Genomic DNA, 27,317 nt, shown 5'->3' with positions numbered 1-27,317 from the left:
ACGGCTGGAGTTGATTCAGCCAATCGCCTGTGTGTCACAGCACAGTCATATTTAAATACACCGAGAAAAGGCAGAAACTGACCCAAAAGTTCCTCTCAAACTCCAACTGTTTAATGAAAAACCGTAAGTGCTACAGCTACAAAAAGCACACCGTCGGCGAGAGGACGGGATGCGGATCGCAAAGGTGTGAATTTCATTTCTGTGGGGTGAAAAATGAGGCCAGAGCCACGATGGACATAACTGGAAGGGTCTGCTTTCTTCCAGAAATTTTGGCTCTCACTTAACATGGGAGCGAATGGGGCAGGTGGTCGGACTTGTTGTCGTTTCAGACCGCCTGCAGCCAAAACCCTAAATCCGTTTTCTTCAGCGGTTGCACCTCTGCGACCGGAACAGTTTTTCCTACAATTTGGTGTACAATTTGTGTACGTAGAGTGAACGATGCGGCCACAACGGCAAGTTTAAGAGAAAATTTCTTGATGATTTCAGAGGTGCTGTGCACTCTAGCGATGACATCACCCACTCTAAGTTGCAACATTCCACGCAATACACACCCATTATAAATTCTGAGAAGGGCTGAAAATTTCATGATTTTTAAACAGCTGGTGTAGAAAAACTAAAAGAGATATGGAAAAAATGAATCGGTCACTGAAAGTCGACGGCAATGTCGACGTTTCAGAGTTGGAATGGAGTTTCTACGTGAATGTATGAGTTGGTGAAGCGTGGGTGAAGATGAGTGAGTTTGAAGGATTTTCTCATCCACTTCCATTATAACCAAGTTTCAGAAAACACTGAATATTTTGGAAAGTTTGAAAGGTATTGAAAAGTTGAATCACATGTAAAAAGTCAAGGAATTGCTGAACATTTTCCAGTTTGAATGGAGTTTCTAGGTGAAAGTATGAATCGGTAGTTACCGTTTGAAAAAAGGTGATTTTTGAAGATTCCCTCATTCATTTTCAATGGGAAAACGGTTTGGGAAACAACGGGAATATCTGGGAATGGCTGGTGGCGCCCCCTATGTGCCAATCATAAAGTCTTTTTCAGGGTGTGCTTCCAAGTCTCATTGTGGACCTACCCACCAAGATTGGTGACGATAGGTCAAAGGGTGTAGGAGTTATGGCCAATGGATTCTAAGCTCCGCCCACAGCGAAGATTCATCGGTCCGTGGCGGCCGTGTTTTTTGACCAATCTGGCTCATTTGTAATAGAAATGTGTCTCGTCATCCCCCAAAGCCGTGTACCAAATTTGGTGGTGATGGAGTCAAAACTGTAAAAGTTTATGTCATTTTACTGTTTTTAACATTATTGAAATTAGCAAAAATTCTGTAAGGGCGGCGTTCATGGTGCAAGAGGCTTTTTTGTAGAGGATAATCGGGAGGACGTGTGTGTAAAATTTCAAGTCAATAGCACTTGCGGTGCGGCGGACAGAGCCTTTCAAACTTAAACTCTATGTTATAGCGCCCCCATGAGGCCGATTGGGACCAATTTTTTTGAGCAATATTTGGATGTCATTTATAGTCCATGTACCAAGTTTCATGTCCCTAGGTCCTTCCAGCTGGTCATAAATTAATAAAACGCAAATTATGACGGTTAATGACGAATAGGCCACGCCCACTTGCACCTATCAACATGGCACTCGAGATATTAGTTAATAGCCACCCCTAGAGCATGCATACCAAATTTGGTGAAATTCCATCCAATGGTCTTTGAGATACAGATGTGTGGCATTTATAGCGCCCCCTATAGGCTGAGCTCAAAATGCTTTGGTAGGCAGCTGCCAAGTCTCATTGTGGACCTATCCACCAAGTTTGGTGATGATAGGTCAAAGGGTGTGGAAGTTATGGCCAATCAATTCTAAGCTCCGCCCACAGCAAAGATTCATTGGTCCGTGGCGGCCGTGTTTTTCGATCAATCTGGCTCATTTGTAATAGACATGTGTCCCGTCATCCCCCGAAGCTCTGTACCAAATTTGGTGTTGATGGAGTCAAAATTGTAAAAGTTTATGTCATTTTACTGTTTTTCAAATTATGCAAATTAGCAAAAAATCTAGTATGACGGACCTTCATGGTCCTAGAGGCTTTTTTGTAGAGGACATTGAGCTGGATCTGTGTGTCAAATTTCAAGTCAATCAGACTTATGGTGTGAGGGGCGTGGCCTCCCCAAAAAGTCATTTTTAAGCCTTAATTACAGCGCCACCATGTGGCCGACTGGGCTCATATTTTAATAAAAGTTGATGCACATCATTTCCAATCAATGGGCCAAGTTTCAGTTTTCTGGCTCATTCCAGCTCACGGGAATTTTAGCTCAAGCGGCAGACAACAAAAAATAATAATAATAATAATAATAATAATAATAATAATAAACCGGTACAATCTTAGAAGGGTTCTACCCCTTCGGGGTTAGAACCCTAATAATAAACCGGTACAATCTTAGAAGGGTTCTACCCCTTCGGGGTTAGAACCCTAATAAACCGGTACAATCTTAGAAGGGTTCTACCCCTTCGGGGTTAGAACCCTAAATATAGCCGCAAGCGGCAATTTGCGGGTTCTAACCTGTTCCACCCCAAACCAGCCACCGTGACCCTCACCACCCAGCGTGACCCTCATCTGCCGTAGTGCAAGACGTTCCCCACCCTGTCCCCTAAAGCTCCAAGCAACACATAACTCTTTACAAGTCACACGTTTCTTGAAATCGGGTTTTCAGCCAGCCTACACGCTAATGACATTTGTGGTATACTTTCACACAGAGACTCCATCTGAACATCAAAACATACATTGAAATTGTACCTATTGATGTGTATTTCAAAGTTTCAATAGGTATTTTAATGTTTAAGCAATCACAGTTCCACGATCATGATCATTTTGGGAGAAATGTGGAGATAATAATGGTTGTGTATGGGAGAGGCTGTAAAATAAAGACACAGATGTGAGTGTACTATTATGATTTGACCTAAATGAAGGTAAGTGAAAGTTCAGACAGGAAGACCGTCTCTTTAATTAAGTATACCTCAAAGCCACTTCTCTGTTTTCCATTATTTAAATTTGACCGTGCCATTGCCAACCGGCGATTGGCTGAATCAACTCCAGCCGTTCGGCCAATCGTCTGTGTGTCACAGCACGGTCAAATTTAAATACACCAAGAAAAGGCAGAAACTGAGCCAAAAGTTCCTCTGGAGCTCCAACTGTTTAAACTGTGCTGTGACACACAGACGATTGGCCAAAAGGGCTGGAGTCGATTCAGCCAATCGCCGGTCGGCAATGGCACAGTCAAATTTAAATACACCGAGAAAAGGCAGAAACTGAGCCAAAAGTTCTGTGCTGTGACACACAGACGATTGGCCGAACGGCTGGAGTTGATTCAGCCAATCACCGGTCGGCAATGGCACAGTCATATGAGAAAAGGCAGAAACTGAGCCAAAAGTTCCTCTCAAACTCCAACTGTTTAATGAAAAACCGTAAGTGCTACAGCTACAAAAAGCACACCGTCGGCGAGAGGACGGGATGCGGATCGCAAAGGTGTAAATTTCATTTCTGTGGTGTGAAAAATGAGGCCAGAGCCACGATGGACATAACTGGAAGGGTCTGCTTCCTTCCAGAAATTTGGGCTCTCGCTTAACATGGGAGCGAATGGGGCAGGTGGTCGGACTTGTTGTCGTTTCAGACCACCTGCAGCCAAAACCCTAAATCCGTTTTCTTCAGCGGTCACACCTCTGCGACCGGAACGGCTTTTCCTACAATTTGGTGTACAATTTGTGTACGTAGAGTGAACGATGTGGCCGCACCGGCGAGTTTAAGAGAAAATTTCTGGATGATTTCACAGGTGCTGTGCACTCTAGCATGACATCACCCACTCTAAGTTGCAACATTCCGCGCAATACACACCCATTATAAATTCTGAGAAGGGCTGAAAATTTCATGATTTTTAAACAGCTGCTGTAGAAAAACTAAAAGAGATATGGAAAATACGAATCGGTCACTGAAAGTCGACGGCTATGTCAACGTTTCAGAGTTGGAATGGAGTTTCTACGTGAATGTATGAGTTGGTGAAGCGTGGGTGAAGATGAGTGAGTTTGAAGGATTTTCTCATCCACTTCCATTATAACCAAGTTTCAGAAAACACTGAATATTTTGGAAAGTTTGAATGGTATTGAAAACTTGAATAATATGTAAAAAGTCAAGGAATTGCTGAACATTTTCCAGTTTGAATGGAGTTTCTAGCTGAAAGTATGAATCGGTAGTTACCGTTTGAAAAAAGGTGATTTTGGAAGATTCCCTCATTCATTTTCAATGGGAAAACGGTTTGGGAAAAAACGGGAATATCTGGGAATGGCGGTGGCGCCCCCTATGCGTCAATCTCAAAATCTTTTTTTAGGGTGTGCTTCCAAGTCTCATTGCGGACCTACCCACCGAGATTGGTGAGGATAGGTCAAAGGGTGTGGGAGTTATGGCCAATCGATTCTAAGCTCCGCCCACAGCGAAGATTCATCAGTCCGTGGCGGCCGTGTTTTTTGACCAATCTGGCTCATTTGTAATAGAAATGTGTCTCGTCATCCCCCAAAGCCGTGTACCAAATTTGGTGTCGATGGAGTCAAAACTGTAAAAGTTTATGTCATTTTACTGTTTTTAACATTATTAAAATTAGCAAAAATTCTGTAAGGGCAGCATTCGTGGTGCAAGAGGCTTTTTTGTAGACGATAATCGGGAGGACGTGTGTGTAAAATTTGAAGTCAATAGCACTTGCGGTGCGGCGGGCAGAGCCTTTCAAACTTAAACTCTATGTTATAGCGCCCCCATGAGGCCGATTGGGACCAATTTTTTTGAGCAATATTTGGATGTCATTTATAGTCCATGTACCAAGTTTCATGTCCCTAGGTCCTTCCAGCTGGTCATAAATTAATAATGACGAATAGGCCACGCCCACTTCCACCTATCAACATAGCACTCAAAATATTAGTTAATAGCCACCCCTAGAGCATGCATACCAAATTTGGTGAAATTTCATCCAATGGTCTTTGAGATACAGATGTGTGGCATTTATAGCGCCCCCTATAGGCTGAGCTCAAAATGCTTTGGTAGGCAGCTGCCAAGTCTCATTTTGGATCTGTCTACCAAGTTTGGTGATGATAGGTCAAAGGGTGTGGGACTTATGGCCAATCAATTCTAAGCTCCGCCCACAGCGAAGATTCATTGGTCCGTGGCGGTCGTGTTTTTTGATCAATCTAGCTCATTTATAATAGAAATGTGTCTCGTCATCCCCCAAAGCCGTGTACCAAATTTGGTGTTGATGGAGTCAAAATTGTAAAAGTTTATTTCACTTTACTGTTTTTCAAATTATGCAAATTAGCAAAAAATCTAGTATGACGGACCTTCATGGTCCTAGAGGCTTTTTTTTAGAGGACATTGAGCTGGACCTGTGTGTCAAATTTCAAGTCAATCAGACTTATGGTGTGAGGGGCGTGGCCTCCCCAAAAAGTCATTTTTAAGCCTTAATTACAGCGCCACCATGTGGCCGACTGGGCTCATGTTTTAGTAAAAGTTGATGCACATCATTTCCAATCAATGGGCCAAGTTTCAGGTTTCTGGCTCATTCCAGCTCACGGGAATTTTAGCTCAAGCGGCAGACAACAAAAAATAATAATAAACCGGTACAATCTTAGAAGGGTTCTACCCCTTCGGGGTTAGAACCCTAATGACCCTTGATTTAGGGACATTCAAGTCATCAAAGTGTTTTGGATGCACACACGATAAAGGTGATGTGGTTTATTTTGTGACAACTGTAACTACTATTTTAAGACTATATTTTGCTATAAAACTATATTTTGTGATGTGATGATCCATCCATCCATCCATGTTCTTCTGTTTGGTTGTGGTGGCAGCAGGCTAAGCAGGATATTCTAGGCAGCCTTCATCCCTGCAATACTTTCTGGGTGATCCCAAGGCGTTCTCCCAGGCCAGATGGGATATGTAATCCCTTGGTTTTGGGTCAATGTCTGGGTCTGTTCCCAGTTGGACGTGTCTGAGAGACCAACAAACAGTGTCATCTAGGAGGCGTCCTGGCCCAGCCACCTCGTGAAGGAAACTGCTCATGACCATAGGTGAGGGTTGAGATGTAGATCAGCTGGTAAAATTTCACCTTCTGACTCAGCTCCCTTCTCACCACAGCGGTCAGGTGCAGCCAGAGGTGGGAAGTAACAAAGTTCAAATACTTTGTTACTGTATTTAAGCAGATTTTCAAGCATCTGTACTTGTACTGTACTTGAGCATTTACTTTTCTGACAACTTTTTACTTTGAGTCACTTGAACACTAATATCTCTGCTGTCTACTTCAAACATTTTCAAAAAAGGATCATTACTTTAGTTTTAGTGCAGTGAAGGGGAATTATTGATTATTTTAATTTTTGCATTGTTGCATGCAGCCTCTCCAACACCAAGACGCACAGAGAAGACAATTTCTTCTGTCTATCAGACACAAATGATATAAAAGATGAAAAAGACGGAGCAAGACAAAAAGAGGCAACAAGACAAAAATGATGTAACAGGATGAAAATAGGCATAAAAGACCAGATGAAAAAGAGGTAACAAGATAAAATGATGAAAAAGAACATAAAACACATAACAAGAAAAAAACTACATAATATGACAAAAAAGATGCAACAAGGCAAAAAAAAAAAAATGTAAAAAATGTAAATAGACCAAAAAGATGCAATAAGATGAAAAACAAATTAAAAGGTTTAGTAAGACAAAACAAAATGCAGGATGAAAAATCACATAAAAGATGTCTACACACTATACAAAAAGACAAAAAAATAAATAAATAAAAGATGTAGCAAGATGAAAAACTTAACAAGATGAAACAGACGTGAGAGAGAGACTGGAGAAAAGCTTTGCACAGAAACAGCCACTAGAAATGTACCTCAGAGGGAGACTTTTTACTTTTATACTGAGTACATTTCAAAGCCTTTACTTTTTCACTTTTACTTGAGTAAAGGTGTTGAATTTGCGCTACTTTTTTTTTTCTTACACAAGCATCAGTTCTTCCAGTTAAATACAGAGTACTTTTGCCACCTTTTCCCCCACACGTTTGCATATTCGTGACATCTTGAATACCAAATGAAGAGAAGGTGTTTTTTGGAAAACTTTTTCACTTGGGGCAACAACTTACTCCACACCCAGAGGGACAAATCTACTATTTTCCAGCAGAGAACCATGGCCGCAGACTTGGAGGTGCTAACTCTCACTCTGGCTGAAGGTCACAGTCTGATGAAGCCGACAGAGTCACATCCTCTGCAAAAAGCTATTCTGAAATTCCCAAACCAGAGACTCTCAAATAGAATGTTTGCACTTTAAGAGACAGAAATGTTTTATTCTTTATGTATGTCAATAGGTTTTACTGAGATTTTCCTGTTTTCAATGACAGCCTGCCTCTTATTCTTTCAGTTATACATCGAGGAGGAGTTCATGATGCTGGAGAGCACTTCCACTGGAGATGTTAAACGGTCAAGGAGCAGAAGGTAAGATGTCTAAAGTAAAGCCTTGTAACACAAAGCAGTCATTACACAGAGTGACTGCAGAGTGTTTGGAGTGGTTGTGTGCAGTGCCAGTGATTCAACCTTTACTTGGTCAGGTGTTAAGATTCTTAGCTTTTCTAAACTCAGTCTTTGGACCAAATTTTTTATGAAACAGTGTCCCTCACCTGTTCAGGTTTTACATCTCCTGCCCACCTATTAACATTTTCAAGTGTTAATCAGTTGCGACTTAATGAATGTGGCAACACAGTTCAGTCATGGCAGCTGCCTGCTCTCAAACATGAAAAGGGAATCTCAAATGAGTCAGGCGGTATTACGATATTAAGCTTGGTGATAAGGGTTTAGCACCAGTATGTGGAAGTTCGTCCTGGTACCAATTGGTACCTTTTTTGGTACTTTACTTTGGAGTGTTGGCTAGTGCTAGTAAAGATGCTAAGCTAACATCAGCTAAGACGGTAAAACAGACGGTAAAAAGTTATCTTCAACAATAATTTATCCAAGCTAATTAATCACCTGACGGTGTCAATGAAGTTGCTGATGCTTCAATCAAAGTTTTAGTGCTAGCTGCAGGCGTGCTAACGTTAGCTGTGCACTCTTTAGTTCAGATATATTTTAAGTTTGCCCAGGTGTTTCCTCAGGTTAAAGAGGTTGCCCTACGCCAGTTCTGCGTTTCGTATTAGAAATATCGCAGTGTTGTCTGCATCGAATTTTGAAGTTTAACCACGCTTGTGACCGCTTTTGACTTGACCTGAACAAGCTACGGTGGCGATGCTGCCCCCAAATTCTCTCTGAACTTTAGTACTCTCAGGTATAGAAATTTGGCACAGATTGATTTAAGGAGAATCGGGTAGAAACTTTGGTACCCAACGATAGTGGTGATACATTATCAAATTGACCAAGCTCTGTCCAGTGCTGTCTGTGAACTAGACAGGGAATATTATCTGAAGCTGTTACATAAACGGGTGGACAAATGGAAACAACATAATGCAAATCAATGACATCATCCTATTTATATTATAAAACCTTTGCATTGAAGTACAACAGCTCTACAAAGATCAACAGCTCTACAAAATCTCTACAAAAACAGGACTACTAAGAAAACAGCTATTTATTGGATTGGATTGAATTAGGCTGAGAAGGGCTTCTGTGTTGTTGTGCCCACCTCTGCTTTACTGCCTCTGCCTCTTTCGATTAGCTTAAAGTCGAACTGAAATGAAAATTCATTTTTGCTCAGAAATCAGTATGCAGCATACAATCCGAGGTGTTTGTTTGGACTTGTGCATTTATTTGGTCAAAAAAGTGACTTTTCTGCAGCGATACTGCCCGTTTTATGTTAATGTTATGTGAATGTTTTCATGTGAATTTCTTTAAGTTTGACCAAGGCTGTATCTGTGTAGAGTTCATAATACCAGTCAATTTCAGGATGACGTTACTCTGTACGTCTCTGTGTAATGATTTGAGTCACAGTGTGACATTCAGAGTGCTGAGGTTACTCTCAGAGTGCTCCACTCCACCAGCACTTTAGCACTTTGTGCTGCTGCACCTATATGAAACTAAATAGACGGTGTGTTTGGAGACACCCACACAGTCCGTGTGGCCAGGACCAACCACTTTGTGCTTGTCAGTGCAATTAAAAGCATCGCCATGACTTTCTCCAGCCAGTGAGAACAGTGGTGGACTCTGCTGTTGGGCAGGGGTGAAAAAAAAAAGAAAAAGCTACTGGGGCGCAGAAATTTGTGATGACTTTATGGCAAAACAGTTTCAAACTCTGGCTAAGATTTATATTATTGCATTATGTCATACAGATTATTGATGCCATGGTGAAGAAATTTAAATTAACTTGTGCCAGCAACATTGTTACCGATTACACTGGACATTTTGCAAGATCCATAACTGTACTTGATCTGTAACATTAGTTTTGCAAAGTCAGCCTTAGTTTTGACAAATTAGCACCAGCTAACCATTCCATGATAATGTATTAAACAACAGAATACTCACATTTATGTGACTATATACCATATACAGCCATATAGAGTTGTCAAGCAACCTTGTGTCAGGCTCTTATTGGCCTACAGTGTCTGAAAATGAAATCTCTGCTGCTCTGTGCTGCGACTCTACTGCTTTCAGTATAATTGCAACGTCTGTCAAGTTTTGATAACACACTTAGACGGCGGGGGCGGTGGGCAAGACTCAGTGTAACACCAGTAACGTAGATTGACCACTCTGGGAGTCATTAGTTGGATATCACAGCTCTTTACTGCATATCTATGACTTGTTACTGATAGCTAGTGTAAGCTAAAAGCATTTAGAGCCTCTGCACACCAACACAGGTGCTTTCAGTTATTCTGGCTGATTACACGTCTGCTCAAGTTGAAGGTGCATTGGTTTTTTGATGGAATTTATTAGATAGAGGTGTGATTTATCCCACCCTAACAGCTAACAGGAGGCTCAGGAACATGTCAGTCAGTTGTAGTCTACACCTGAAAATACCTGTGTGAATGCACAGAGGCTTTAAATATGTAGAATAAGATCAGCATACTCTCTGCGTAAGTGTGTGAATGCTGAACTACTGTCGTAGTAACCATGGCTCCAGTTTCTGCTTCTTTTGCCTCCAGCTAACAAAAAGGGCCTGTAGGCACATTGTGTTTGTGTGTGTTTATGTGGGTGTGCATGTGGCGTGTGCCAGGTCCATGTGTGTATATGCTTATCTTGAGTCAGTTTGGTAAGATGCAGGTATACATAATAATAATTTCGTTTAAAATTTTGATGCCTATTTATGGGTATTTACATAATTTGAATGTAAAATAGGTCTACTCAAAAGAAGCAGAAAAAAAAAAAAATCATCCAGCAGAAACAGTTAAAAGGAGCCCAACTCCGCAGGAAAAACGCAGATCTGGCATATCATATGACGGCAGAAAACAAAGGAGAGGATGAGTGGAGTGACAAGGACAGCCGTAATTTCAAAATATAAGTCTGTCAACAAGAAGAACTCATGCCAGAAAATGAAATATTTTTTTCCTTTCAGGAGGGAGGCAGGGGGTTCTGGTAGAGGAAACACGAGGAAACATTTTTACCCACCATACAGGCATCACTTCTGCTGTTTCACCATCAAAGTTTAGAAAGTGCCTCCTAGTAAACATGGTACATGGTATAATGTAGACTGCATCATGAACTTCAATAGAACAATGATTGAGGGATTCACAGATATATTATTATATACACTCATCAGTCACTTCATTAGGTTCACCTTGCTGGTACCAGGTTGGACCCCCTTTTGCCTTCATTCTGCCTTCATTCTTGGTGGCAATAGATTCAACAAGTTGCTGGAAACATTCCTCAGAGATTTTGGTCCATATTGACATCCCAGAGGTTCTCTATTGGACTGAGATCTGGTGACTGTGGAGGTCATTGGAGTACAGTGAACTCATTGTCATCTTCAAGAAACCAGTTTGAGATGATCTGAGCTTTGTGATGTGGTGCGTTATCCTGCTGGAAGTATACATCAGAAGATGGATACACTGTGGTTATTTTGTGTGTTTAAATGATGCTCAGTTGGTACTAAGGGGCTCAAAGTGTGCCAAGAAAATATTCCCCACACCATCACACTGTCGCTGCAGAAATCAAGACTTATCAGACCAGACAACGTTTTTCCAATCTTCTATTGTCCAATGTTGGTGAGCCCCTACAAACAGGTTCCTGTTCTTAGCTGACAGGAGTGGCACTGGCTGTATCATATTTGATGCACACTTTTTCAACAGCATTTTACTATATAATGTAAATATTAGAGATGCACCAATTTCAATTTACTTTTAATAACATTTTTGCAACTTTTCTTGTAAAAATTAAATTGGATGTTCATAATATTAATTAAATACTATTTAAATTTTCTCCAAAGTCCTCCAGGTTACAACCAGGCTTATTATAGTTTTATATTAAGATTATGAATTGGGTGAACGTGATCTCGCAAGAACATGGAGTCTTGCGGGATTTTGGGGGACGCGATTTTACGTGAGCTCCTGTGGAAGCAGATGTAAACAAAATGGACATGGACGCTGTGCAACAGTTTGCTGCGGTAAAACTTTGCCGTGAGACAAACAGACACAGAAGTTAAATGAGTCTGGATGAGAAAATGTTTGAGGAGACTCATCAACACAGGTTGTTTATTCTTCAGCCAGAACAGGAGGTGAGATTTTAACTGTCAGTCTGTGAACAGTAGCCTGCTGCTGGCTAACATTAGCCTGAAGAGCTACAAAGTTTACGGCTGTTCTGCGACATTGTCAGCTGCTCTGTCCTCTTTGTAGACTGTCTGTCTTCTCTTTAACCTGTACTTGGAATCTGTCGCTGACACCATCTTCAAGCTAGCATGTGTCTGAGTGTGTAGCTGTTATCAGTGCTGTGTTGATATCACAGTCAGTTTGTCTGCTGTGCGCATGACGTGGCCATCATGCAGAACTTGTGTGTGACAATGACGGGCACAGAATCAGATATGTGATGCTGACTGGCAGGTCACCAAAACCAACCTGATTCCAAGCATTGCTGATTAATTGGTGCAAATCTAGTAAATATACATTTAATAATATTGAGTAATTATAGGTTGCTTCACTAATGTACATATTCATATTGAGCTATTAGAACAATATTAGCATACTGTTACTTTTTCAGAATTAGCTTTTAAAGATTTTCCTGCCAAAAACCATGTGAGTCACTACATGAAGGCGGCCATGTTGGAATTTGCGCCCACAGGGCAGCTGCAGCCTGCTGCGCACTGACAATCAGGGCAGAAGACATGTCTCAGATTACATCCAGCAGCTTTTTCAGGAACGTATTGATCATATTGATGTTGCAGAAGTCTCAGAAAGTCATGTATCAAATATGATACATATAATGTTATAGGGTTAAAGCTTGGGTATTAAAAATATGTTCAGAAGTCATATCTGTGTTTCAGAAATGGACAGTAGCTGCAGTATCATTGGAGTTCATATTTCCTTAAACAAATAGTGGGCATAGATTTCAAATTTCAGATACAGAAGGCAAGTTTGTGTTTGTGCAAATGTCTGCCCCAGGCAGGATTCAAACTTTTTATACTTTGGCCTTAAAAACAAATTTCACTGGATGTATGGTAAACTGCTAATACATTCTGTGTGTGCAAAACACTTCATGTGCATCTTAGGGGATGTAAAAGTCATGTAGAAGATGGGTGTTGTTAAGATTTGCAGTCCTTTATGGGAGTGTTCAAACCCCTGACTGAAATTGGGTGCTATTGGTCAGGTCAATAATCCATCTAATCTTTCACCTGACATTCCGGTGTCAGCCTATAACCTGGACAGAGAATGTGGTGCTAAAGTTTTGCAGACTCAGGGCTCTGACATTTGCCGGTACGCTCAGGCAGTTTTAATAAGAATCTTACTATTTCAAACAGTCTCTGGGGTGAGGTTAGATGTGGATTTGATGTGATCTGAACAGCCCTCAGCAGCACTTGAACTCTTACCTGAGATGGACCATAGAGACAGAGAGTGCTGATGATTGGCCTCGTGCTCACTCTCCACTAAAGCTCAGCCATTTTTTTTTTTTTTTTTTTTCCAGCTGTAACAAGTAGCTTTTAAGGATGAGACACTGATTAGTGAGAGGTTGAGAGAGGCTAGAAAAAGAGAGAGATGAAGATGGACAGAGAGAGGGAGAGGATGAGGAGGGGAGAGGGCGAGAGGAGGAGACGGAGAGAAAGGCGGAAAAGGGGATAAGTCTGAGCAGAGACAGAGAGAAGAACCCGAGGACGGAGGCTTTAAAGGAGGGGAGCGTGGGCGGAGGTGTAGATCTGAGGCAGCGTATCAAAGGAGGGGTGAAGTGCAGGAATGATTAAGAAAAGGGAGGATGAATTGAGAACAGCAGCTAAGAGTACAAGAGAGGGTGGTGAGTAAGGAGAGGCAGCTGCACTTGTTTGCTGCTTTGTGAGTACTAGAGAAGCTCGCTCACGCTTCTGAATCGTACAGTTTATATAACCTTCAGTTATTCAAAAGCTGCTAGCTGACCATTGAACGCTCTTGTCCACATTCAAAGACACCTGATAGTTTCTCCACGTGTACGGTCTTCACTCGTGCAGTGCCTGTTCGGGGCGTGGCCACACGGCGCACGTGGACGTTCAGAGCACATGCCTGTTTGGAGAGGGACGACTGCTTGGTCCCTGGAGGTGCAGCTTGCGGCATTGTTGAGAACTGCAGTGTGGCTATAAGAAATGCTCATCTGATCAACTCCCTTAGGTCCTCAGCAATACACCCGCCAAGTCTGAAGTTGATTGGATGAGCGGTTCTTGAGATATGCAAATATATACATGTATAATGCAAACAAATATTGTTTGTGTGGGTTTTTGTATTTGTCTATTGGGCATTTTCAAGTACTGATAAATTTAAAACTTATTTAAAACTTAAATGTAGTGAGTAATTATGCACACACAAATGGGAGATGAAATTTTAATTTGATGAAATGATTACATTTTAATAGAGGAAATTTTGACATGTCACAGTAGGAAAAGCACAGGTGCAAATAATAAAATGAATTATGTCAGGGTCCTTTCATTGTTCATGCTGGCTTCCTGTCACACTCTCATGACTTGAATAGAACAGAGCCATTGTTCAAATTATTAGTGACACCTGTGCTTTTCATACTATGACGAGTCAACACATCTACTTTGAAAAAAACTTTTTTTTATGTTGGAAAAAGCACATTTTCTTCTAGGATAAAAATGTTTTTAAAAATTGATGATTGACAATGTGACTATTTAAAAGTCTAGTTTGCGATCTAATTTTCCAGGATCCAGTGTAGGTTGCATTGTGTGTTCACTAAAAAAGCCCTGCAAGGAGATCATGTGTTCGTTTCCATGTGTGCACATGTGCGTGCGTGCATGTGTAAGTTATCAACACACCTGCACCTTGAGATAATCTCAAATACTGCTGGACCAATCAAACTAATTTTCTTTTTCACAGTCACGAGTGCATGCTGAAGGACCTCTGTGATTCACAATATTAGAAAAACCTAAAAAAAAAATATATATATACATATATATATATATGTATATATATATATATATATATATATATATATAACTATTTCTCCATGTCAGCAACAGCTCTGACCGGGGACATTATGTTTTCAGGTCATCCCTTTCTTGTTACTTTATATCTCCAGAATGTCTTGGAAGAATTTCTTCAAAGTTTGTACAAGTATTTATTTGGGATGAAATGAATAAGTTTTGGTAGTCAAGGGTCAAAGGTCACATTGACTTCATGTCTGTCATGTTCTCATTAAGGCGATATCTCAGGAACTCAGGAGGGAGTTTCTTGAGAACTTGATTCAAGTGTCCACCTGAATGCAAAGGTGAACTGGTTAAGATCGAGGTCACAGTGACCTCACTCAACGCATTGAGAATTTATACACTAATTATGACAACATTACATACAAACATCTAACAGGATAAATTGATGAGGTGATGACATTTTATATCCAAAAGGTCAAAGGTCAGCTTCACTGTGACATCATAATGTTCATCAGTCCTCTGTCCTCCTGTGTAAAAAATAGTTACTAAATGAAGATAACTTTCTCACTGGGAATACACGTTAAGCCAAAAAAATACAGTTAATATCTTTTATTAAAGTTACAGGTCAATATAGTGATAAGTTTCATATTAAATTCTGTCAGTCCTCAATACATATATTATGTATGGAAGTCCATTTCCACCACTGAAAGAGAAAAATATCTCGAAGGTAAGTCTTACCTATGAGTTGAAATTATTATATTTATCTAATAAATTCGACTTGTTATCTCTTAATTATGACTTTTTTTAATCTCATAATTATGACTTTTTTAAAAAAAAAAAAAAAAATCTCATAATTATGGTTTACCTTGGGGATATTTTTTTTTCTTTCAATGGTGGAAATGTGCTTCTATAATTATGAGTCTGGACAGACATGGATGTAAACTGTAACTTTGGTTGGTGGAGACATACAGCCCTGAGGCAGTGAATCTAATTTTTGATGTTCTGTTTTATACGACCATTGACAGCTGACTTCTCACTCTTCTGAACCAGCCACTAGGGGTTGCAATTGATTATTAGCAATTGAATTGTTGCAACAGCTGCTTTGTTTGAAATCTTGTTTCAGCTCAGGATAGCATACGTGGAGGTCATGTTAACATTAGAGGAACTTTGCAAATCTCGGCTAGTTGCATCTGGCTGTTGTGGCAACATTGCAGTAGGTGCTTCACCATCTGCTGCCTGGTGGGGATCTGCACTCTGCTGAGTACACTTTTGATTGAGCAATCTTTTCTTTGACTAAAACAAGGATTAGAGTCTTCTGAAGTACAGTAACTTCAGTGATGGCAAGTTGAAAGTAGATTTGTAAAGAAACCTGGTTTAAAGGATACTTTATACACTTGTACCCTATAATAAAGATATCTGATATTTTCAGGCAGCAGCATTACAATAATTGTCATACCGCATTTCCCATCTGATGCAGATTCTACTTTACACTAACCTTATTTTCATCGTCAAGGCAACTAACCCAATACAGCATACAAGTGATACCTTGACCCCTTGTTCCTCTCCTCTTCTGTCTACCTGGCTGTGTCCTGCTGTCACTCATAAACCAATCATAAGGTAACATCTCCCTCCTCCAGTCTTCAGTCACCTCTGACCCCGCCCCTGAACCCAGGTCTCCTCCAATAAGGCTTCATGTCACAGCGAGGCACTCACCCATGGCCGCAGACAGAGCCGCCAATCATCTGGGATAATCAGAAATGGGCTGACCCTGGGGTGACCCGGCCTTGCAAGAGGGCTGACAGGATGAGAGGCGCTGGAGTGAAACTTACAGGGTATTTTCACGCTGTCTCTGTCTCGCTTGCACACACACACACACACACACACACATACACACTGCACACTCTCGTATAAGGTAGAGGTATACACATAACCTCAGAATAACTTATATATTATACTATAAAAACTTTTTACTTTTGAGAAATTATCATGAGCAGAATAGAAAAGAATTAACTACAATATTCTGATGATTTCGTGACCATATGATAAAGTTTATTTCTTGTGTTGTCCTGTGTGTTTATGTGATCGACCTGCCCTTGACAAACAGCAACCACAATGATGATCTGGTTGTTTTTATGATGTGCAGCCGTCATGCAGCTGTGGATCCTTTGGCTTGGTCTATTAACCTTTACATGCTACAGTTTGCATCATTCACTCATGCTGCTGAGAACAACACGTCCTTTCTTGTCACTGTCCTCGAGAGAAGGATACAGTTTCATGCTCTTCAGTCAGCCGCAGTGAAAGAAACAAAGAGTTCAAGCGAGAGGGAGAGAATTAGACCAGAATCCAGCAAACCCTCACAAATCTTACCGGTTGATTCCACCAAGCGTGGCACGTCTGCGCCACAGTTCTGATCCGTCCTCCAGACAGTTGCAGGCCCCACCAGCAGTGTTTCAGAAGCATTTCAGCAGTGGAGCATTTTTCCTGCCTTATTATGTTTACTGGCTCAGATTTTGTTGATTTGGTCCTCTTTCCTGGCTCTTTGTGCTTCTACCATGGAAAATCAGGTTACGTGGTTAAATAGTTTCTTTTCTGTCTGTCTTTATGATCGTGAGTCTGCACGAGGTCTTTTATTTTGAAAAGCAACCAGATCCTCCTTGCCTTTTCTGTGTCTGACTTCCTGCCTGTTTGATCTGCTCTGTGCTAATTGATGCAGCATCTGTCAAAAATAGACTCAGCGTGGAGAGTCGGGTCTTGGATGTTTCATGGCGTTTCTGGTTGAATCATGAACATTGTCTAGAATGGCAGTGGGTCACTCCGGCTGTTGCAGCGTGGCTGTAACACGTAGCAGCCATGCCTGGTGGAAATTGCCGGTTATTGGACCAGCATGTGGGATTTACTGGCATCTAGTGGTGAATTTGCAGATCACAAACAACTCATACCCCGCTTCCCCCGTTTCCCCCGTTCCCAACTAGTGTTGCCAAATTGGCAACTTTGTCACCAGATTTAGTAACTTTTCAGACCTGCTTGGTGGCTTTATTTCAAAAAAGCATCCAGCAACTGTGTAGGGGTCTCTCTCTTTCTGTCCTTGTCATACGCCATGCTGGCAGTCAACAAGGCAGTGCTACAAGGGAACCCCTGACCCGCAAGAGTTCTCTCTTGTGAGACTTTCACAAATCAAGAGTTCCCTTCTAGACAGACACCACTTGCTGCAGGAGAATTGGGAATTTGGGAATGTCTATGGTTGCACTGACAAGAAATGACAAGTACTACCAAGGGCAGTTTATATTGGCTGTAGCTTTCTAGCTAATTAAGCTTTGATCCATGTGTTAACCTAATCAAAGCAAAATTTCCAAGAAGTTGATGGTGCTGACACAGTCTTCATCTCCTGTCCAATGTCCTGTTGGCCCAAAACCTGGGCTGGACTTTTTTCTGAGAGGCTGTTGCTCCATAGCAGTCATTCCATGCGATAGCTAGTGAAACTGGCTGCTTTGGGCTTTTGTGCACAAACTTTGACTCACACAAACACATTAAATCAAATCTATTTTGAGACAAATTATATCACTAATGTTAAAACCATTCCCCAGTCTAATAGAGAGGCTTCCCATCATGCTCGCTGGACTGAGTCATTTGTTAAGTTTGTTTTTCTATGTTTCACAATGCAAATGTTACTTCATGTATGTTTGTAATGTGTACAGAACATGGTGGTTTATAGTTTTAACCATCATGAAAGTAGCTGTTGAATTTCTTGAGGTTATAGTTCACATATCATCACTGTCAGGCACAAATCTTGTAACTCTATATTTTGAGTCTTGTTTGTTGTTGTTTTTTTTTCATATGTTAGTGCTGTTGGCCACCCTTTAACCTTTGAGAAGTATTAAAAGAGCTACTAAACACATGTTGGGTTTCAGCCTGGCAGTGACGATACCCGTCCCTTAGGTCCCTGACGTTGACTGTCACTGAGGCATTGATATCATGGAGAGGTGCTTCCTAGCTCTCACTCCATGCTGCTTGTTACAAGATATTTTTCTTCTCCACATACATCTGGCGACCCCTGGAAATTATTTTGCAACCTTCTTGGAGGGACCCAGGTCACTGATTTGATCCATACCTTAAGGATGCTAACCTATGATTGGACAATTGTCATTTGGTGCAGGAGTTTCAGTTTGCACTGGGTCCACTTGGATCTTTCTGTTGAGCGATGCAATCATTCTAAAAATGTATGTATTTCATCTGAGCACTTTAAGAGTGACTTTGAGGAGAATAAAGAATAGTGTAACGACATTGTTATCCTTCGCCATTGTCTGCCTGTACTTTTGTCCATTACATTACCACTGCAGACAATTCCCTCTTGGATGCAATGCAGTACAGCTAGTTTTGTATATTGCAACACAAAACTCAATAGCCCTCACAATATCTGGCAGCTGAAAGAAGAGCAGAACTCACATTGTCTGTATAGAGGCTTTATAGATACATCACTGGTTTCATAGCAACCACAGCGGACACATTATCAAAGGCCAGTGGAGAATTGGCTTTACACAAATAAAGACTGGATACACAAGAGTTGGAGAGTAAAAAGAAGGTTTTAAAGATTATGTGGGACTTTCTGCAAACAAGGGAGAAACAAAGAGGGTTTGATGAGTGTTTAAGGTCCCTGTTTTTATAGAAATTGCTCAGGATGTTTTTTTTTTTTTGGAACAATCCTTGACGTCATAAAGAAGTAGACAGTAGCACTGTTCTCATTTTGATACAGCAGCTGAAATGATAACTTTAAGTGGAACATTTATTAGTTGGTTGAAAACTTTTCAGCTGCTTTTTCAATGTTTGTAATTGACTCATGTCCAAATGAGAACCCTACAAAACTGTATTCTAACTCTCTGGGGCAGCGACGCCGTTATTTACATTAACATCACGCACTGCGAGCGGGGCACTGAGCACCAGAGATGGCACCAAACAGCCGCTCCCAGCCTTGTCCTCGGCCACCATTACTATCTTTTAGAGTCTGTAGCAGGCTTAGTTTTAAAACTAGGGTGAAGATACTGATATGTGAAACTATAAGACCTAAGTTACCAACTGGTAGCAATCATGCCAGGTTGTCAAGAAGGGGGCTACACTTCAAAGTTGGGATAGATTTTGGCGAGGTAGAAAACTGGCATGGCCATTTTCAAAAGGGCCCCTTGACCTGGGTTCTGTGGGGACCTGAGGGTTGGCAAACAAATGAAAAATGTCTGACTTGTTGGTAGTGCATCCCAGCACATAACAGCTTTCAAAGAACTCAGAACTAAGGTTAAGAAGACAAAAGTGGATGCAGACATGAGGTGTCAGCAGGATTAATGGGGAAACTGTGTGATCCTGACACTCAGTGACATTATGCTGAGATTACAGTTTGCAGACATTTAAGAAAGCTCTGCTATAAAAGGCCTGGTCTTTGTAAGGTTAAATGAAGATCTTACCTGGTGATGTGATCATATTAAGGTATTTCACCTCTGGCCAGTTAGTGAGATAATTTCTCACAGAAAAGCAAGGTAAGAAAAAGGAACACAGAGATTTACTGTAAATAATGAGTTTGTCAGTTTAGATGTTTTCAGCATGATACAGTGTCATCAGGTCTCATTCACTAACGTGTGTAGAAATGTCCGTACTGTGCGCACGGAATAAGTTCCCACGCAAAGTCACCATCTGATTCATGAAATGTGCTCACTAGCCCAGTTTGTTCTCACCACTGTGTGGATCAGAATGGTTCTAAACTGACAGGCTCATCCCCGCAGTCTGCAGTCTGCATACTGACACACCTTTTCTCTATATAAGGAAATATGTTTGCATAGAAAAATATCATAGAGAAAGGAGTAGAATCGTAACTTCACATTCAGGTGGAATCACACACACACACACACACACAGACACACCGCTGCACTGCCTGTGTCCACGGAGAACAGAAAAGACACTTTTGTGACTCATAATAAAAACTCCTTGGGCTGCAGTAACCGAAGTGGGGCATGTTATGTTGTGTCCCAGGAGAAACGGACTGTGTCTCAGATGAGAAAGAAATGGTTTGACATTAAAGTTTATACGTTAAAAAGAAAACCATGCCAGCAGAAAAGTACGGAAACAGGCAGAGATGTGTCAGCCCAAGATCAGCCCACAGTTACTGGAAATATCTTTACATGGGATAAAAGAAATGAGGGCTAAAGTGATGACATGCAGCAAGGACTTTCACATGATGATGATAAATAATAATCTAGCACAATACATTCATAAAATGCAACAAAAGTGTTTAACATAAAAACAGATAATCGTGACATTTATGAAAAAATCCTAAAAACAAGCAAAATAAAATCAAATAAATCAACCATAAATCGACCACAAAAACACTTCCAAGCTTTATTAATGACTGTTCCCAGAGTACAAACAAATTCAGGTAAGAAAGCACAAATAAGCACAAATCTGTGCGTATGCGCTGTTCATGACGTTAATAGAGAGCGTTTGAGCACTTGATTTCATATTGTCGTACCGATCTTTCCCCCTTGGTGAGTGTGGTTTTCAGAGTATGGCACATCCCTATTGTGATGCGACATTAGAGCCTCCATAGAGCTTCTTAGTAGCTACATAAGTGACATAATGAGAAGGAAAAAAAATGAAACAAGGGAAGCAAAAAAATGTCAAGATGAGAAGATTTGGAGATTGGTTGTGTTGTTAGTATTCAACCTCCAGTGTCAGAGTTGGCCTCTTTGAGACAACCCATTTCCAATTCTCCACTCACCTGTCGTGTACTGATGCACAGAGAGGGCAGAAAGTACGGCAGGGAATGAGAATTAGAGAGGGCATCAAAAAAACTAAGAGATGAGTAAGATTTAGATAGACAGAGGAAGAATAACAAAAGGAAAATCACTCAGAAGTTACTGATGCCGTGTTACAATCTCAGATCTGTCTTTGTTGGCACTCCTTGTTAGAAGTACGACGGAGCTTCTGTCACCGCGACTGTCACGGCATCAGAGTTCAACCTCGCAATAGCCTTTCATCTCGCCTTTTTAAAGGTGATTTTTGTGGCATTTTGAATTTCTGTTTTTCATTAACACTGTGCTGAGAGAAAGGAAAGGTGCAGAAAAGAGAAAGGATCATGACACACAGTGGATATCAAAAGCCCACGCACACTTTGAAAGGTCAGAACTTACAAGGCTGGAAATAAAAGCCAGTTGAGTTAGACTTGTTTATACCTTCATCTTTGGGCTAATACATGACAGTTTATCAAACAAATTGTTTTAACATTTTGGGAAATACAGTTATTTGCTTTGCTGCGAGTGAGATGAGAAGATTGTTATCAACCTCGTGTCTGTGTGTTAAATATAGACCTGGCATCAGAACATGGTTAGTCTTATAAGTTTATTATTAGGACTGGAGTTAAGGTGAAACAGTTCCATGCTAGAACTATAAGGTGTTAATGTCATGATGTCATGTCCAGACTATTTCTCACTGAGTCTTTCTACATAATTGACCCTTCGCTAAGCCCCACTTCCAAACACCAATCATAGGTTAGCAACCAAAACTGGAGCTGTCAAGCTTTCCATTTGCCTACGTGTTGAAGGTGTGCAGGAGGCTCTGAGAAGAGTGATACTTTGTGTTTCATGAGTCTGGACGGTGGCGTCTTTTCTGTAGTCTCTCAAAAACGTGAAACACAAGAGCACATGTGTGCTCTAACATAAGCTGCAAATGTTAGCTTGTCTGGCTAACTGATGCTAGCTTACTAGCTGCAGTAACTTTACCTCCAGTCAAACTTGTTAGATACCACTTCATCTGCATTTGTTCTGTGGGGGTTTTAGGAGGAGGATGTGGGCTGATGCAGAATCAAAGTGGGCTGATGACAATGCATCTCTCTCTCGCTCGCTGTCTCAGGTCTAAACCGGGTCAGCTTAGCTCTTATCCTGGCTGTCGTCTGGCTGGGTGACTCGTCTCAAGGTCCACCGCATGTTAATGAGTGTATCTCTGTCATCTATCATGTAGATATACCTGCTGTATTTCACCAGCCGACCGATGTTTGCTGAGATTTAAGCTAGCTTTAGCCTCTTTTAGCATTAATGTTACACTGTGTACGCAGTTGTTACATATTCACTTTCACAGAGTTCTTGTTTTAAAACACCTCAGATAGAAACATTAAAACGTCAGCTGGAGGCTTTTCAGCTGACTCAAGTCGAGTTAGCATTAGCTCACATCAGCCAGCTACACTTATTAAATCTGTTTGTGAATCATTATTTTAGCCGACAAAATCCACCGTCGTCAGCTAGAAATCAGAATCTGCTTTTGTTTACGCCTCTGAGGATTCAACGACCACGTTTCAACAATTACTCCCAATTCTGATGTTAAATCTGCCACCGTTACCACTGTAAACTACATAAATGCAGTGTGAGAATGGAAAGCTTGGCAGGCTTAGCAACAGTAACTAAGGAAGGCGGAGCTTAGTGAAGGGTCACTTGAAACGTGTTACGAGTGATTATTTTCCATATTCTAAGACAAATTGGTGTCCTCTACAGCACTCGCTGTAATTAACTGAACACTTCACTTTTAGTTAGTTTAACAGCAGAACAGCCAATTCAGTCATTTTGACTGTTTTCCAGTATATAAGTGGAATAACTGTTGAATTAAAAACTACAATGTTGCTGGTACGTGACTTTTCCTAAAGGTATTTCCATTCAAAATGTTTTTTTATATAAATTACACAAAAGGCAAAAGAAATGTGATCATCCTCATCTATTTCGACCATCGGCGGTCAAATGGACTGAAGAGAAATTGCCACTGTTATATTGCTACTTTTTTGCACAGATGGAGATGCGTTTTGGTTGCTTAGCAACTGTCATTATCTCTGTCAATCAAACTTAACAAGTGGTCTCCACTTCCAGTTTACCAAAATACAAATAATTAATTAATGAGATGCAATTAAAAATAAAGTAGGGGACACCAGGGACGGTTGCAACACTTTTTTTCTCAGCACCTCACTGATTTTTTCTGCTAAAGCGCTCAAAGCAAAGTCCCCTTACTAATGTATTCAACTTTGGGTTTATTCATCTACTTGTTTCAAACCTTTTCCCATAGGGTATGACTATTTTTTGTAGTGGTTCTTGGTGGAAATTTGCTGTTATTAATATTAAAATAACATGTTTATGAAATGTATTTAACTGTTTCTCAGCACAAGATTCTCATTTAACCCACTGGAGCTGTGGGCAGCTGCACTCGGGGACCAACAGCAGTTCTAAGACAGGGAAACTGACTGTTTCTGTGCTTTAGGACCTATTCCTGGAGGTTCAGAAGTTCTTGCAGGGATATTTCTAAGCTTTGGACAACTTTGTTTTGTTTGCTTCCAGTCTTTAGCAAAACTATGTTATCTCACCTCTATACTTATTGCACATGACATGAATGTCAGTCTTTATATAATTTTAATTCATTTTCATAAACTTCAAATATTTCCAGCAATAAGATCCTGGATAGCCAAACCCAAGTTCTGTCCTCCCAGAGACATGCAAGGTGAAATGAAAACCCTAAGGTGATTCTGAGTGATTTTGTCCAACTCCTATAGCCTTGAACATGATATTGAAGTTAGAGGTGCACAGAGGTGTCATTATTTGTATCTGTATCTGTTTAAACAACAAAATGATCTGTCTCTGTATCTGTATGTGCACAAAATACTGGAAGTGGGCATGGTTAGACTGAAAATCCTGTTAAATCAAGCAAATGTATTTTCAAACCTAATATAACTGTGCCTACAAAGCATCAAGATAATTTAATATAATATATGGAATAAATTTAATTATGAAATATATCTCCACACCTCATACTATAGCTCTCTTTTTATTTTTATCTCTCACCACCTCCCCTTTCACTGACGTACCTTAACTAATATTGAAAAATCTGTAACTGAAAAATATTCTGTTTTGCATTGGAAATAGAAACTCTACGGTAAACATATACAAGCATATGAAAATATCCTTCACCTGAAATGAATAATCTTGTGTAAATCAGTGATTGATTTAAGTTTAGATGGGATGCAACCTTTTATAAAATATGCCAATACAATCATAGAGCTGACTTTTTCAATAGTAACAGTCAACTTTAGATAGAAGAAATATCTCTTACTGTTGAATTATTTGTGCTTTCCTGAATGACGTATCTGGATTTCTGGAGTATAGACAAGAATTGGATCTATGTTTATGTGGGTTAAACTGTCACTTCCTCTTACACTTGAGAATTGCTGTGGACTAGTTCCTACACAGTGTCAAACAAGTGCAATGCTTGCAAAACGTTTAAAGTGTATGTAATTGGGTTCTGTAGGAAAATGTCCCAATTTTTCCCTCTCATTTGTAAAGTTTTCACTGGGCGATATGGAACTGGGCCCCGGCCAGTGGAAATACAAAGTATTTTGTGTCACATCAGCAACAAGAGTGAGAGTTAGAAAGAGAGGGAGAGAGTGGCTGTTAATGACGACTATTATCTTCTCATCTTTTTGAGTGCTGCATTTGCAAAAAACGAAAACTGAATTATTCATCCCACAGAAATAATAAATAACCATTGCAATTCTAATGGGAATCTGTAGCATCTATATTTTATGAACGAGCAAAAGATTTAAGACAAATGGGTTCATTATAACAAACACACACAAAGACACACACACACAGAGTAATTGGTATGATTGCTTCCCCAAACACCCACAGTCTAAACCTTCAAACAAAAGTCTACAGACGGTCTTATCCCAGGAAATCTACGCCAGCTCCACAGATAATGTCTTTGTCTCCCCCTCTCCCTTTCCCTCTCTGTCTATTGAAGTGATTTTATGCATATTCGCAAAGGCTAATTCTCTGGCGCTCACCCCGAGGTACCCCTCTGTGAATGTCTGTTCGTGGCGGGGAGCAGCCTCTGCGCGCCGCTGCATGTGGTGAGATAACACAAGATACAGAATACATGATAGCGAGAGCCACACAAAGAGAGGGAACGCTATACTGAAGTTCAGACACACAACTGACTGGGACTGCTGATGGCTGCAGGGTCTGATAGGCTGCTGGATTGATGACTGAATCAACGCTGAGCCTTGAAATCTAAAAAAAAACAAAAAACGCCAATATGGATGAGATTCAGTACAGTTATTTTATCGATACCAGAAGAGTCATTTGACTTATTCTGTGATGGCTGAAGGCACTGATAACTGTCTCTGGTTTAGAGTGTTGGGTATAGTTTAGACTATTTCCTTTTTAAAATTGCTGTTTATTTTCCCATTTACACTCCTCATGCAGTACATGTACTGTAAGTACACTGTAAAAATAAAAAAGTTGAGAAAATTCAAAATTTCAAGACATTGGACTGCAAGCGAGTTTTGATCCCAACTAAATAATTAAGTTTTGGAAAAGTTTTACCAACTACTGATCTTTTCTTGAGATAATTTACTTTTCTTCTTTAGATAAACTTAAAGCTTTACATTTCTGAAACTCAAAACATTTTATGGAGAAAAAAAACAACAACAGTAAATTCATTGACATGAAAGTTAAAATTTTAATAGTTTCAGTCAAAACTATTTCATTTTTCCAGTGCTAAAAAAAAAGACAAATCGGGTTCACAGCATGAGACATTTTGTCTACTGAAAGAAAATTTTCATCCACATAAAGAAAGGGTTTTTTTGGTTTATCATCATATATTTTACCATTGCTTCTCTATTGACTGAACATTGTCGATCTTATATAAAAAGTTGTCTTTCCCAGTGTTTTTGTGAGAATTTGAAGTGGGAAATTTTTGCACTAAGTAGCATTTTTGGCTGCCATGTGACTTTTTTGTCTGACATTTTGTTATAATTGTGTACATATATATATATGTATATATATATATATCTATATCTATATCTATCTATATATATATATATATATATATATATATATATATTTACACTTTTTCTTTATTTTACTACTTATTACCTGAACAACCAGCTGCGTGGTGAAGCCAACTGTCCACAATGTGCAAACACCGCTAGTCACAACAGAGAACTCAGACGTTAACTGTAACCGTAAAAACAAAAGGAAGGAGAAAAGGAGTTGTGTCACTCTGTCACTGTATTCTGCCCCTATTGGTCATGTGTGTATTGCATCTTGCGGACGCGTAGCGTTAATTTATGAGGACATGCACAACCGATGCTCCAAATGGACGTAGGATTTGTGCGGCAGACATCATGCGTGCACAAACGTGTAGTTAAAAGCCTTAATAAAGTGGCTTTGCTGTACTTCAACTTCTTCCAGTGTGAAGTCATTAGTTGCTTGCAAAGCTATAGCTTCCCCAACACTGTATGTTCATAATTCAATCTTTAACACACTAGACTAGTAGAATCAGCACATATCTCTTTTGTTGCTCAAAAGGTCTGCCATGCCTCAAACTTGGAAAGAATTAAAACTTTAAAGTTTGCTATATTCAGAGGTCCAGGCCAAGTATATACTGTTCAGAGACGACACAGCGCTCAGACATCTCAACACTAATCCCAACCTAAAGTACACTGCATTGTGGCATACACTATTAGTATAGATGCAGTCTAAATGTGCTTTCTTTCTCTCTTGTTTTTTTATTTTACAAATAGACCAGCAATATCTGAGACGGAGTTTTGTTTGTGTCTGAGTGCAAAATCATTACTGATTTGCACTGAGAGCCATCCTTAAGTAATATGGCCTTCAAAATGTGCTGTCAGTCAGATGGAACATACAGTCCCATAATACAAACAGATGATTCAAAAATGTTTTTCAGCCACTTTATTATC

At 40.2% G+C, this 27,317-nt stretch overlaps 1 long non-coding RNA gene across 1 annotated transcript in view; it reads left to right on the top strand.

Moving 5' to 3' along the window:
- LOC146325664 (uncharacterized) overlaps positions 1-27,317 on the top strand; it is a 270,604-nt gene that overhangs the window by 97,728 nt on the left and 145,559 nt on the right. The window contains exon 2 of the long non-coding RNA XR_014770652.1: positions 7,433-7,506. This is a non-coding gene — a long non-coding RNA (uncharacterized LOC146325664). The remainder of the gene's footprint in view (positions 1-7,432; positions 7,507-27,317) is intronic.

Source organism: Lutjanus erythropterus, chromosome 6 (assembly GCF_056507025.1).
Source record: "Lutjanus erythropterus isolate fLutEry1 chromosome 6, fLutEry1.hap2, whole genome shotgun sequence".
NCBI classification, from domain to species: Eukaryota; Metazoa; Chordata; class Actinopteri; order Lutjaniformes; family Lutjanidae; genus Lutjanus; species Lutjanus erythropterus.
Note: the sequence above shows the minus strand (reverse complement) of the source record. Positions and strands in the feature narration are given on the sequence as shown.